This window comes from Rhagoletis zephyria, unplaced genomic scaffold, assembly GCF_001687245.7.
Source record: "Rhagoletis zephyria isolate East Lansing unplaced genomic scaffold, Rhagoletis_zephyria_1.1 Rzeph_scaffold_03952, whole genome shotgun sequence".
NCBI lineage: Eukaryota > Metazoa > Arthropoda > Insecta > Diptera > Tephritidae > Rhagoletis > Rhagoletis zephyria.
Genome location: NW_016161035.1, coordinates 25820 through 39968, shown reverse-complemented (window position 1 = coordinate 39968; position 14149 = coordinate 25820). Strand labels below are relative to the sequence as shown.

General features: G+C 38.6%; 1 pseudogene; it reads right to left on the bottom strand.

Moving 5' to 3' along the window:
- The window catches only part of LOC108369994 (inner centromere protein A-like), a 16097-nt pseudogene extending 2668 nt beyond the window's left edge, over positions 1–13429 (bottom strand).
- Positions 13430–14149: the final 720 nt, after the last annotated feature.

The window sequence follows — 14149 nt, the reverse complement described above, 5'->3', positions numbered from 1 at the left end:
CCAAAATAACGTAAGCAACATTTTTTTCTAAATTTTCTTTTTGATGCAGAAATATTCCTAGAGCATCTAGATGCATTTCTGCATCAAAAATAAAGTTTTGAAAAAAATGTCGCTTACGTTATTTTGGCGGTTAGGGCTCGATATTAGCTTTAAGAACTTCATCTAGATTTTGAATTAGGTACTTAAAACGTGATGGGTAGGTAATAGGGTGTTCGATTATTCGCCTTTTTCCAAAACCGGGTTTCGAGTTATTCCAAAAATTAGATTTTGAAAAAAAATGGTTGCCGATTTTGAAGTTAAGAGAAAATCGTATAAACCGGTTTTATTTTACATAGCTTTTATACAGTGCAAATGCTTATGTTGATACATATGAAGTCATGATCAAAAATTACAATAAAACTATTAACAGTTAAGACTAGAGTCCGACCGAGTCCCATTTTTTTTTCAGGTACCGATTAATCGGTCGGACTCTAGTTAAGACAGCTTTTATTAGCAAAGTAAAATAAATTCAAACATTTCTTTAGATGAAAAGTAAACCATCTTTTTTTAATGCATACACACTAAGGCATCCAATCCCGAACAATTCTGTGACTCCTGGGATTTCGAGATCTTATTATATATTATATATTTCGGGATATTATTACCAAATATGCTAACAAACTAGTTGTGTAGTCTTTCTTTAGTGCGAATACTAGACAAAATAAATTTGTATTTTTAAGCAAAGAGATGTAAATATCTTTATTTTATATCAGTTTAAAAAGCCAATTACAAACAGAATAAACTAAAAACTATGGAATTGAAATTCATTCATATTACAGTTGCAGTAATTTTTACAAAAAGGAAAAAAATAGGAAATCATCTTTACACTTACATACATATAGTATTTATACATTTACATACATATACATATGTGTAGTAATATTAGTATACCACAACATATGTATATATACTTTTGTATATATGTATACAAGTCGGACGGATTACGTAAAACAATGATGTCATGTCTCCGATTCGCTTCCAATTTTTTTATGGGTTCTATATATGAAATAAGCTATCACGTATTCGAGGAATTTTTTTTTGTTTTTTTCTTCGGAGATATGATCTGTCAAAGTTCGAACTTTTTCGTGATTCTGACAATTCATGTGCTTCTTCAAATCCTTATATCTCGGGCTCTACTAATCATAGAGACTTCATCTTAACGTCGTTTTGAAGATATATGATGGTTATAATTGTCCTAAAGTTAACCTAGCTATTAGCAGTTGAACTTTTTTTAAGTTGATTAGCATAGTAAAGACCAGTAAATTTGGGATTTAAAATTACACCATCGTAATCCTTGTTTAATTCTCTATGCTATTTTTTTTATGACGAGATGGTTCATTTTGTGAGAGTCAACAATGAAGAGACAGAATTTTTCGACAGCGAGGCTGCCCACCTTGGGATTGAAATCGCCAAGCACGACCTGATATCGTGACGGGGAAAGCGCTCGTATGTGCGCTCCCAGCGCTTATAGAAGAGATCTTCGAACGCTTCGTCACTTTCAGTCATCGGGGCAAGGGGCGCAGATGAGGGAGATGTTAAAGAGTTTCGCTTTGACGCGGATTGCAGCTAGACACACGTCCGCCGGGGTGAACAACAGTACTCGTCGAGGGAGTTTATCCTCCACCACAAAACCAACACCGAATTCGAGCTCCATTACATGTAGTACAGGTGCAAAGGTACATTTCCTACCTTGCCCCGTCCATCGCATATCTTGGATGGCGATGAGTCAGCATTTGCCTTCCCCATTAAGTGTTCGGACATTCCAGGTGCATGCCATAAAATTGCAGTTCTCTAAACGTTTCCGTGGCTGTCATCAAAAAAGTGGGGTCCCATTCGAAGATTGTTGTGATTTTCTTTGGGAGGAGTTTTTACCCGAAACCCGTGTTGCCAATATGCCGCCCGCCGCCAGGGTAACACAAAACTTGTCGCCTTCTCTATTTAATAATGAAGCAGTTCTCTCGTGTTTTTTTATCGTTATATCTATTGGTGTCCAGGCGACATTGTTATTGTGTTATTTAAAAATCAATCTTATTTAACTGTCCTATCGAAATACATTCATGTATCTATATTTCAAGTTTTATAATGTTGATGTGAGTAAGTTCCTAAAGCGCTGCCAACAAAATAATTTAGCTTAGCCTTTTTTTTTATAATTTCACTTTAAGTCAGCCTCGCTGGAAATATCATCGAGCTAAGCTGGTTTTAGCAAAGTATCCACAGCATTTTTTATGTAGTTACCGCTAGAATTAAATACATATGTACATATGTAGNGCAAAATAATTTAGCTTAGCCGTTTTTTTTTTTATAATTTCACTTTAAGTCAGCCTCGCTGGAAATATCATCGAGCTAAGCTGGTTTTAGCAAAGTATCCACAACATTTTTTATGTAGTTACCGCTAGAATTAAATACATATGTACATATGTAGGTATGTACTCATATACTTGATAAATTCATTAGCTCTCCTCCTATTCCCGCTTAAATTTTGATGACCTATAGGAGCATTTCCTATGGAATTATTGCTACTTGACCACACCTTATACTATCATCACACAAGTTGAACCATTAATCATTAACCACTAATGTTACGACGATAAACATGTGAGCAGATGTATTTGTTCAAAGTATTAATATATTAAGGTGCGCCACCAAGTTAATTAGTTAAAAAAAAATTGTTGATTAATTAAAAGCTTCGCGTTAAAAGAATAAAAGGAAAAGGGACCTCCAAAAAGATGCAAATCTTGAGTACCTAAGCTACCTGTGTCTTCACTAATAAATGATTAAAGTACTTTGTAAATACTTTGTAAGTAAAGTACAAAATTCACAAATTTTAGTGTGGCCAAGGTTGGAAATCACGAGGAATATGCTCTGATTTCTTATCGCCTTCAGGCGNATCTTGAGTACCTAAGCTACCTGTGTCTTCACTAATAAATGATTAAAGTACTTTGTAAATACTTTGTAAGTAAGTACAAAATTCACAAAATTTAGTGTGGCCGAGGTTGGAAATCACGAGGAATATGCTCTGATTTCTTATCGCCTTCAGGCGAAAGACAGCATTTTAGCTCTGTCAACAGACCGACCCAGTGCATATGAGAAGGTGGAGTTTTATGACCAGCTTGGCTATATGAAATTATAATTAAAAATGCTACTTTTTGAATGTTTAATGGCACAGATTACTTAACATTGCCAAAGCTCCAGCCAAGAATACCGTGAGATATCTGTTAATTGAATTCGAAAGTCATTCTTGATTGGTCTTTACAATAATCTACATAAGTGTCAGTGATCCGGGGCAGAAAGTTTTAGGTTTGGATACTAAAAATAAATCTTTAACAAGTCTTTTCGCCACTTTCTGAATTTTCCGGGAGATTTTAGGAATTTTTTGTAACTTGTTTTTTTCTGACAGTTTGTCACAATCTAAAACATCCATTTATAAAATTTATAAAAACAAAACATTTGGATAGCATGTCCATACCTGCTGCTTAATGNCTTTTGTAACTTGTTTTTTTCCGACAGTTTGTCAAAATCTAAAAAATCCATTTATAAAAACCAAATTTATAAAAACAAAACATTTGGATAGCATGTCCATACCTGCTGCTTAATGTTATGGGCGAGGAAATTCGCCAATTAATGCCATTTTTTGCACCTCTTCATACCTAGGCAAAGGTACTACATGTCAAATTTCAGTTAAATCGGATAACCATTATTACTTTTTGTCACATATTATATTGCGATCAGCCAGTGTGAAACGTCTAGTCTATGAAAGATAAACACAAGGTTAGTTGGAACTTGTTTCAGTTGTTTACCCAGGGTTTAATGAACGTTGTAATCCCAATAAATAGTTCCTTGCCTACGCAAAGCAGATACCCTCTNTCACATATTATATTGCGATCAGCCAGTGTGAAACGTCTAGTCTATGAAAGATAAACACAAGGTTAGTTGGAACTTGTTTCAGTTGTTTACCCAGGGTTTAATGAACGTTGTAATCCCAATAAATAGCTCCTTGCCTACGCAAAGCAGATACCCTCTTCATAAAGTACTTGAAAATGCTCTAAATCATATAAATGTTCTCAACCCTGAAAAGATTAGGAAAAATGATGAGACCCCTTATGGAGCAAATTCAACAAAAACCCATCATTCAAGTACCAGTGTTTAGTCCGTGAAATGCATGTTCGAGTTTTCGAGTAAAACTACGATTCACATAACACCGACATCAAGTTCCATTTGAATACTACTTGTTCCGTTTTTTTCCGGCAGAAGCCTNTGTTCGAGTTTTCGAGTAAAACTACGATTCACATAACACCGACATCAAGTTCCATTTGAATACTACTGGTTCCGTTTTTTTCCGGCAGAAGCCTTAGATCGTGTTAATAGGCATTCTAGAGTATTTCTGCCATTCTCAGACCACTGTGCGTCGCCGTTTTACATAATTGGTGGCACGTGCATTCGCCAGCAAAAAAAAGTTCTTTTTGTTTTAATTTACTGACATTAGAAGAGTACATTAGAGTGATGAGAACTGGGATGTGGTGGGCATGTACTAGAACGCGGTACATGAGATCAATGAACTTTGGAATAAACAAATTTTCTCCTTAAGNTGTTCCGTTTTTTTCCGGCAGAAGCCTAAAGCAGGGATCACACGATTTGTTCATTGGTACACAAAATGCCAAATTTAGATTTGTCCACATTTGCGCATTTGGATAGNGAAAAAATCATCGATAGATCATAATTTAAGATCCTACTGTAAATACCGAAGATATGACAAACAATGTAAAAAGGGAAACAATTATTTTTTGCACATTTGCCTTACAAAAATATTTTGGACTCAGGGGTGTATGGTGAATGTTTTTCAGTTACGGTTTAATGTGTAATGTATGTACATATATCTAATTCGGGTAAAAAGTGTTTTTAACTTTATCAACATAAATTATAGAGTGACANAAATTATTTTTTGCCCATTTGCCTTACAAAAATATTTTGGACTCAGGGGTGTATGCTGAATGTTTTTCTGTTACGGTTTAATGTGTAATGTATGTATATCTAATTAAACCTTTCGGGTAAAAAGTGTTTTTAACTTTATCAACATAAATTATAGAGTGACATCCATACAAAAGTGTTCACCCGTATGCTGTAATCCGAAAGTTCGTAGTTACGAATTCGTAGCTCCGTTCCGAAAATTCGTAAATTGGTATGCTGTAATCCGATCGTAACTATCAACGGCGTTGCCAACTAAAATAGTGAAATTCGAAGTTCTTACTCAGCTGCTTTGGCAGAAACAAATCAAAATAAATATACATAATCGCAAGTGAATAGTGAAAAAAAAAAAAAGTTTAATCATTATTTGAAATGACTTTTCCTTAATTAAGTAGCATACAAAGGATTCAGTGGCCGGTGCACTTTTGTCCCAGGAGAAAGAACAGCTTACAGTTGCATTAATATACAAAGGAGATTGCTAAGAGATTGTTCTGATCCATTCAGCTTAAATGATAAAATGTAAGCTTCCTCCTTTTAAGGGCCTCCATTTCACTAGATATTGACCTGCTNTGCATACAAAGGATTCAGTGGCCGATGCACTTTTGTCCCAGGAGAAAGAACAGCTTACAGTTGCATTAATATACAAAGGAGATTGCTAAGAGATTGTTCTGATCCATTCAGCTTAAATGATAAAATGTAAGCTTCCTCCTTTTAAGGGCCTCCATTTCACTAGATATTGACCTGCTTTAATTCTTGGAACGCTTTCCCAAAATTCCAGCACATCCTCTTAGCTCCTTTTACAAAGCCTCGACCAATGTCTGGCCTTTCGCCCATGCATTCCACCAGTTTTTCGTATTGCGATTTGTTGTTATCTTCGATCTGATAATTTTGTAAACATTTAATAAAAAATTGTTTTTTCTATTCACACTTCAACTTACATACATACTTTTGCGTTTACACTCTTTATTTTATTGTTATTTTGAAACAATTTTTGTTTCGCTCCGACACGAGTTCGTACAAAATTTCCGACAAATACATAAAAATGACAGCTACGTCGAATTCAGGCATACCAACATTACGAATTTCGAAGNCGTCTGGCCTTTCGCTCATGCATTCCACCAGTTTTTTGTATTGCGATTTGTTATGATCTTCGATCTGATAATTTTGTAAACATTTAATAAAACATTTTTTTTTCTATTCACACTTCAACTTACGTACATACTTTTGCGTTTACACTCTTTATTTTATTGATATTTTAAAACAATTTTTGTTTCGCTCCGACACGAGTTGCTATTCGTACAAAATTTCCGACAAATACATAAAAATGACAGCTACGTCGAATTCAGGCATACCAACATTACGAATTTCGAAGATGGCCTACGAATTTCGAAATTACGATACGACAACGCGGATTACAGCATACCAATTTTACGATTCGTAGCAAAATCGAATCTACGACGGATTACAGCATAGGGGTGGTTAACTCAAATTCCTACCCTGTTGGGAAATGCACTATTTAGTACCGAACTGATTCTGTACTAGAGAATTTCGAACCAAGACTAGTTCGCGTTAATTCGCTTTCGCATGCTAGCAGCTGGCGAATTTAACAGTTTCGATAGTTCCGAACTAGTCCTAAATTCTATAGCTCCGAACCAGTTCTAAAATCAACCGATAAAAAAAAGTAAAAATTTTTTCATTCAAGGGGCCAAATTGCCTCTTTCGTCGCACAACGGCAAAACTGGCTGCATCCCCTGCGGAAACATGTGCAGTGGAAAGTGGAAAGGAACTAAAAAAACACTCATCAAGTGCATATATATTGTAAAATTGTTTGATTTTACATATTTTGAAGGAAACGATGGATTCTATTGCATTTGCAATTATAGCAGCGGATTAAGTGCGCGCTATGGGAATAGTAACCAAGGGCGCATCTATGTTAGCTTCTGGTTGAATTGTTAAACCACAAGCCAGAACTCCTCCTATGCTTGAAAAACTGGTTCTTAATCGAGTTAATGCAATAACAGCATCTTCCAAGCCATTGAAAACATGCACTTTGTTAGGACCACCACCTGTTGCGCTTGCTTCTGCCTTCGGCCGCGCTTAGGGATTATAACCCTTACTAAGTAGAATTCTCCTTTCTGTGTTGCCGAAGAAGAGGGGCTTCCGCATACCGAAGGTATATAAAATATCCACAGAATTGTTGTGCAAACCCACATCGAAATTTACAAAAAAGTGCATAGTGCACACCGAATTTATTAATAAACTAGTGGTCTGAAATTTGAAACATTTGCTTTAAATAAAAGTTTAATCCTTTGATTACACGTGCATGTTAAAGTTTTTGGATTCGGGTTATGCGTTTCGACACATCAACCGAAAATCATTGTACAAATAACTAAACCGGACTCAAGTTTTTCGATAAGGAGCAACAAAGACTCTTTTTTGTTCGTTTATATAAAGCAGTGGATAACAATATATCTATATTTATCTGTTTAAATGAAGACCACTAATATTTCCTGCAAACACACATCGATTTACATCCTTTATCTCGCCTCCGGCACAGAATGGTTTTCGTACAAAATTACGCAAAAGAGCTGTGAATTTCTTACTCGTTCGTTTTTAGGCATGTCATTGTTACGAATTTCGAAAGTTCGAAAATACGACTCGGACTGCAGCATACTATTTCTACGATTCGTAGCAAAATCCGAATACGAAAGGTTGCAGAATATGGGTGTGCGTTTGCACAGGTGCTTGCTGTTATTGGTTAGATTCCAGACGGTCCCAAGATGTTAAAATGTTAAGACAAATTTTTGTTTTTTTATTACCAAACTACGAAAAAGCATCTGGGAAGTGCGGAATGAAAGCGTATTTGAACGAAAAAGCTGCCAAACACATATCTACGTAAAGTAAACAAGTAAACTAGTTCTAAATTCGTCACCTAAGATATAGATTTCTAATGAAAAAATTAAATAAAATAGGTTTTTAAAAGTATAACATTGCACTGATTTTGAACTAGTGGGGATCTAGTTACCATCGGACTGTAGTACGGAAGTACATAGTACTTTGATTCACTAGTTCGCGGTTTCCCTGCAGGGTAAGCACATTCCACATACACATATACATAAGTACATATATCCATATGTACATATTTAAATATGAGTACAAATCGTATGCGTAGTTCAAAGAGCCCTACTCGAGCACAGCTGAGTCAGACGTTAACAAAACGAGGGTAGATGAGCTTAAAAAATTATGAACACACGAGTACACTTGTATGCCATGAATATAAATAACTAATAAATAAGTACAAAAGTATATGCATACATACTTGCATTTACTACTTATTAAGATTCTAACTTCAAAATTTTGGTGATGGATCAACGGAGACAGACCATAAGCCGGCAAACACTGTGTTGATTGGCAGCAATCAGCAGCTAACTATTCGATAGTAGCTTCAGAATGGGCGATAAGCGACCGGTAGCTACGCTGCGGCGCTGATTGCTCGATGACATCATTTTCGACAAAGTAGCGGTTGAAGGTGGAGCGGAGAATGATATTGAATAAATATATTGTTACTGTGTCGGTTCTCACTCGCTCTGCTGTGCTCAACTGGTGCGATACGTTCCTTGTGGGAGCTTAGCTCAACATATCAGCTTTTAGTATTTTAGTTAAAATAATTTGTTATGCATTTTTTCCCCATTTTTTTTTGTTTAATTATTTGCAACAATTTGCTAGCAGTGAAAAGAGACGAAAGACTAAATTCGAAAAAATTAAAGTTGAAGGGAGGTGGAAGTTAGAAACGTGAAGTGAGTAGTATAGTATACTTCAGTCTGGTTTAGTCGTATTCTTAATAAACAATTACGATGAAGTTCAGTAATTAGCGTCAAACGAGAGGCGACATGGTGTCAAGACTTCATTGCTAATTATAAAAACTGGTATTAACTAAAGTTAGTCAAATTAACTATGTTAGTGATGAGAAATACGAGTACTTTACGGTCGACGTGCTCGATTTGCTCATCTTCCGTAAAGCTGCCGCAATGTATGTAGTTCGCTGAAGATGCCAATTCTGCTGGCTTGTATTCCTATCAAGTAGTGACCAGTGATAATTACCATAAACAGCCTAAGTCGGGGCGTTGCAAGAGATGAACCCCCTAAACCTCTCATTAACCAACCTGTGACAATTAGGTCTAGATATTCTATTAGCTGATAACTCCGCAAATTTTTTACTCCCCAACAATAAGCCATAATTTACAAGACGCTAGGGTAATTCCGCTTCTTAGATGGTATGTATGTATGGCCTAACAGCATTCGCTTCCTACAATCACCGCAACTCTCTACAAAGCTTTCCGCTAACCTGTGCACTATTATAAGAAGTAACTATTGCAAAGAGAGGGTACTCTTTTACGCCTTACATGAAAGAGTAAAAATGCTTAAGTCACAGGAAGCTTCCTACGGGGACCGGTACCAGAACCCATACTAAATACCGACAGCAAACGCAATAATGGTCCGCTATAGAGATAACATTGAAATTGTAGTAGTAGTAAAAGATTGGACCTCCACCAAGCAATTTGTAGCCATTCCAGAAGGAAGTTTAGAAGTTGGCTTAAAACATCAAGTTAGACAAAAAACTGATGCTGAAGTATGCAGTGTACACTTTCTAATAGATGTACAAATAACGCAACCTAATTTAACTTTTCAAAACGTATCAAAAACCGCCTTTCTTGCAGGTTGAAGAAGATGGCGGAGGTGAAGATATCGGACCTTCACAGCTTCATCCGGGATAGTAATCCGCTCAACAGACACCAGACGGACAATATGGAATAAATTCGGTTAGCGAGATGTGCCCCCTCCAGGCACTTCGAGGGGAAGTACGAGTCATTCGTACGCGCCTTCATAATCTAATTTAAGTCTTTCTTGAAAAGCGCAGTGAAAAATCCTTTACGATCCAGTGAAAAAAATAAAGCAATTTCATATACCTTATGTAGTTATTACCTCTAAATTTAGTGTATTCATTAATCAAGCAACTAGATAATATTGTCACAAAGGAAGAGACTGTCAAAATGTTCCAAGCTGAGCTAATTGAACCGATGCGACAGTTGTACGCAAATCTTGGGATCCATTGAATTAAGTAAAGACAAAATGAATTCGCCGACTTCTGTCATATACCCCGGTGGATGAACGTCTCCTCTCAATTATTTACGCCTCACGCAGCCAAGATATGCACCCGCCACTGTACAGCAAAAAATGTGCGCCCAAAATTGCTTAACTTCGATCATTAAACCGAAATATGTGAGCAGTGAAACCGCATTACCCGTTCATTAAGTACCGCCGTTGAAGAAGTAGTTGGATTTCAGCAAACGCGAAAGAACAACTGGTACGATGAGGAGTGCCAAGAAGATGCAGAGAAAAAAGATGCCGCCTAAAGGGCCACGCTGCGTTCGGGCGCAACGCCATCTATGTATATGGGACCGCTATAGGGAAGCGCGATGTATTTGCTGCAGTAATAAGAGAGCAGCCGAATTACGTGGACGTGGAGAGCTTGAAATCTTGGCCGACAGGAAAAGCGCCCGAAAATTTTACCAGAGAGTTAGGCGACTGACGGAAGTCTTCAAGACCAGGGCGAACTCTCGAGGAACAACAATGGCGACCTGATGACAGATGTGCAAACGTACTTAAATTATGGAGGCAACACCTTTCCACCCTACTGAGTGGTAGCAGTACTGAAAGCTGTGGAGAAGGCGAAGTCGAGCCCACAGTCCACGATGACGGAGTCGATGTTCCATCAGCTGACTTTAACGAGGCATGTGTGATCTGCCCAATCCACAAGAACTACCGCGGGATCGGGCTTCTAAGCATAGGTTACAAGGTCTTATCGAGCGTATTGTGTGAAAGACTGAATCCCAACGTCAACGAAATGATTGGGCCTTATCAGTGTGGCTTTAGACCTGGCAAATCCACCATAGACTGGGTATTCACAATAAGCCAAATCTTGGAAAATACACGCGAGAATAGCATCGACACTCATCACCTATTTGTCGACTTCAAAACCACTTTCGGCAGCACTGAAAGGAGTTGCAGACGATGGAACCGTGCTTTGCAATGACATGGACATAGTAGCGCAGAGCGGCTCCGCTGGCTTGGCCATGTCTTTCGATTGGACACCGAAGCTACAGCTCTGAAAGTATGTAACTCAGAACCTGCTGATGGTTGCGCATGAGGCCCTCATTACGATGTAAATACCAAGTGTAGAAGAACTTGGCTTCACTTGGCATTTGCTATTGGCGTCAGTTGGTACAGAAGTTAAACGACTATCGTGATTTGTTCTACTCGGCCGCTAAGAAAGTTTTTTAAATTCTTTTCATTAAGTGGAAAATGGGGTTTGGTGTAAGTGGGTAAGTGGGTTAGTTGAAAAGGAATATGGCAGAACTTTTCCAATTCAAAAATATTAATATTTTTACTCTGTTAACTATATATTATAAAGTTTATTATTTATTAAATTTCGTGGTACTCACATTGAGGTTCCCCGATCACATATTTCATCGCCATCTTCTCTGGCTGTCGCGTTACTAGCGCCCTTTGTGCTATTCTCTTGCTCAGCCGAGTTGAAAAGACGATTGGTAAGCGCCTCTATGCGATCGTTGTTGGCTAAAGTCGCCCTCTTTCTCGATGATGATGTGGATTGCCTCGGTGACCGTTGTTCTTCCTTACCCGCGCCACTGACAACGCCTGCAATATTAAACGCATTCGTAAGCGGCACCATCATATCGAAGAAGTCAGTCTTTAACTTTGAGCACATTTGCAACATTTCCGCTTGTGAGCAAGTAGTAGGTGAATTGAGTGTGGCGGCGGCGTCACCACCTTCGTATCCTATGTCCGCCGCGGTGTATGACGGTCTCACCGATGGAGCCTTCATCTGTGTGAATGATGATGGGCGAATTTTCGCGCTATCGCCAGTATCGGAGCAAGCGGCGATGCACGGTGTACGGTGCGAATTCAAAGGCGTGACTGATGGCACTGGCGGTGGAGAGTTGAGCGGATTGCGACGCTTTTTCAGCACTTTCGCTCCCGTTTCGCTGGCAGGCATGCTCGCGCGACTGCTGGCGTGATTCTTTGTGCGCGTAGTCAATCGGCCGCGGCTGGTGGCGCTCAGCGCAGCGGGCCGGCGAGGCGATTGTTGCCGAGAGCTGCTGGCGCGTGCGCTATGATGCGAAGTGGGCGCACCACCCGCCTGTTGTTGCGCTTGCAATTGCAGTTGATTTCGGGTTAGCGGCTCCTGTGCCGCCAGTTGCGCTTGCATCTGCTGCTGCTGCTGTTCCTGCATCATGCGTTGCTCCTCGCGTTTAACCAGCTTATGCTGCTGTAGCTGCTCTTGATGCAATTGCTGCTGTTGATGTTGCGCAATAATGCATCGCTGATGCTCCTCCAGCTGATGTTCCAGTTGTTTTTGCAGATTGCGTGACTGTTTAATTATTTGCTGAGACGTAGTTTTGTTGCCGACAGCGTTGCTGGGTTTTTGCTTTGCGGCGCTGTAATTTTTCTGGTGACGCTGCAACGATTCCTCATCGTACGCCTGCTGCAGCAAAAATTGCTCCTGCTGTCTGATGTGTGTGTCATAGTTTTCAGTGCGCTCGCTCAATACTTTTGCCTGCTGAAGCTCCAGTTGTTGTTGTTTACTCTGCCTATGCTGCTTGTGATCGTGCGGCTGGTGGCACGCTTCAAGTTTCTCTAGTTGCTGTTGCTCTTTCTTATGCTGCTGTTGCTCCTTTTTGTTGCTATGATGCTGTGGTAGTTGTTGTAGTTTTGCCTGTTGTTGCGCCCTCACCTTATTCTTGTCCGGTTTTATTGCACCCACAACTTCAAAATTGCTTGAGTCCTCGAAGCTTACAAAATCTGAGCCACTCTCGCTAACTACATCGTCGCCATCATAATCGGCGCGCTTGTCACTGGCTTCACACGCGCTAAATTTGAATTGATCCACTTTATTATGGTTGATGTTGTTATTGCGCTTACTAGCACACTCATCGCGGAAGTAGCGCCTTGAGTCGATGTTTTCAGCGGTCGCAGTGAGCTCAGCGCGTTCGCTAGGTTCCGTGGGTTCGGTGGGTTCAGTTGTGTCGATTGGTGCGCCTTTAGCTTTGCCCATGCCATCATCATCGCCACCATCGCCATCGTGGTCGACAAAATCGCTAGCGCTATTCTCAAATCCATCGTCGTCATAATAATTATCATCATCATCGTCTACAACGATATCACAAATAACCGTTTCGGAGGCATTCGCCGTAGGCGCTTGGCCGAAGAAGTCAGCAGCTCCAGCAGCTTCGTGGCGTTTGGTCGATTCATTGTTTGAGTGGCGGTGCCGGTAACGCTGTTGTCGTTCAGTTTGTTTTGCCGCTTTCGACTCTTTGGTTGCAATCGCATGCGAGTTCGCGTTCGCAATTCAATTAACGTTACGGAAAGTAGTACGTTGAGTATTGAGTACGTTGAGTTTTGTGACGCATATATTTACGTTATATTTGTGCATACATATGTATGTAGAAAAAGGAGTAAATAAAATAATTGCATATGAGTACCTAAATGAATTGCGAAAACAAATTTAAATAAAAGCAATTTTAATAATTGAAAAAGTGCGTGTTGCCGCTAAGTATTTTTACTACAATTAGCCTGGTGAAAATATTAAAACATATTTTCATTATTGTATATGTGCACTCGAATATAAACTGTGTAAAAAACTGTTTGTAAATCTTCNGTGATGTACATACATATATGTATACGCGCATACGCACCTAAAAACACATTTTCATTATTGTAGATATATGTGCACTCGAATATAAACTGTGTAAAAAACTGTTTGTAAATCTTCAGTGTGTATGTGCCTATGTAAATAAAGAATATTTGTTTATGTGCCTAATTCAATCAATAAGCTTTGTGTACAAAACTAATGCCTCAATTATTTTCTTTTGCTATTAATTTGAAAGCAATTTGTGAAAGATGTTTTCTGAAGTCAGTTAACGAAAAGTATGGAGATGGTGAATTTTTAAAAATTTAATGGATATTAAATAAGAAAAAACAAAAGCAATTTCTGTAAGAAAACAAAGGCTTCGTGGAAATTGAAAAATAAAAGCTTAATTTTCTAAAGAGCTTCAATTAAAAAAATTCT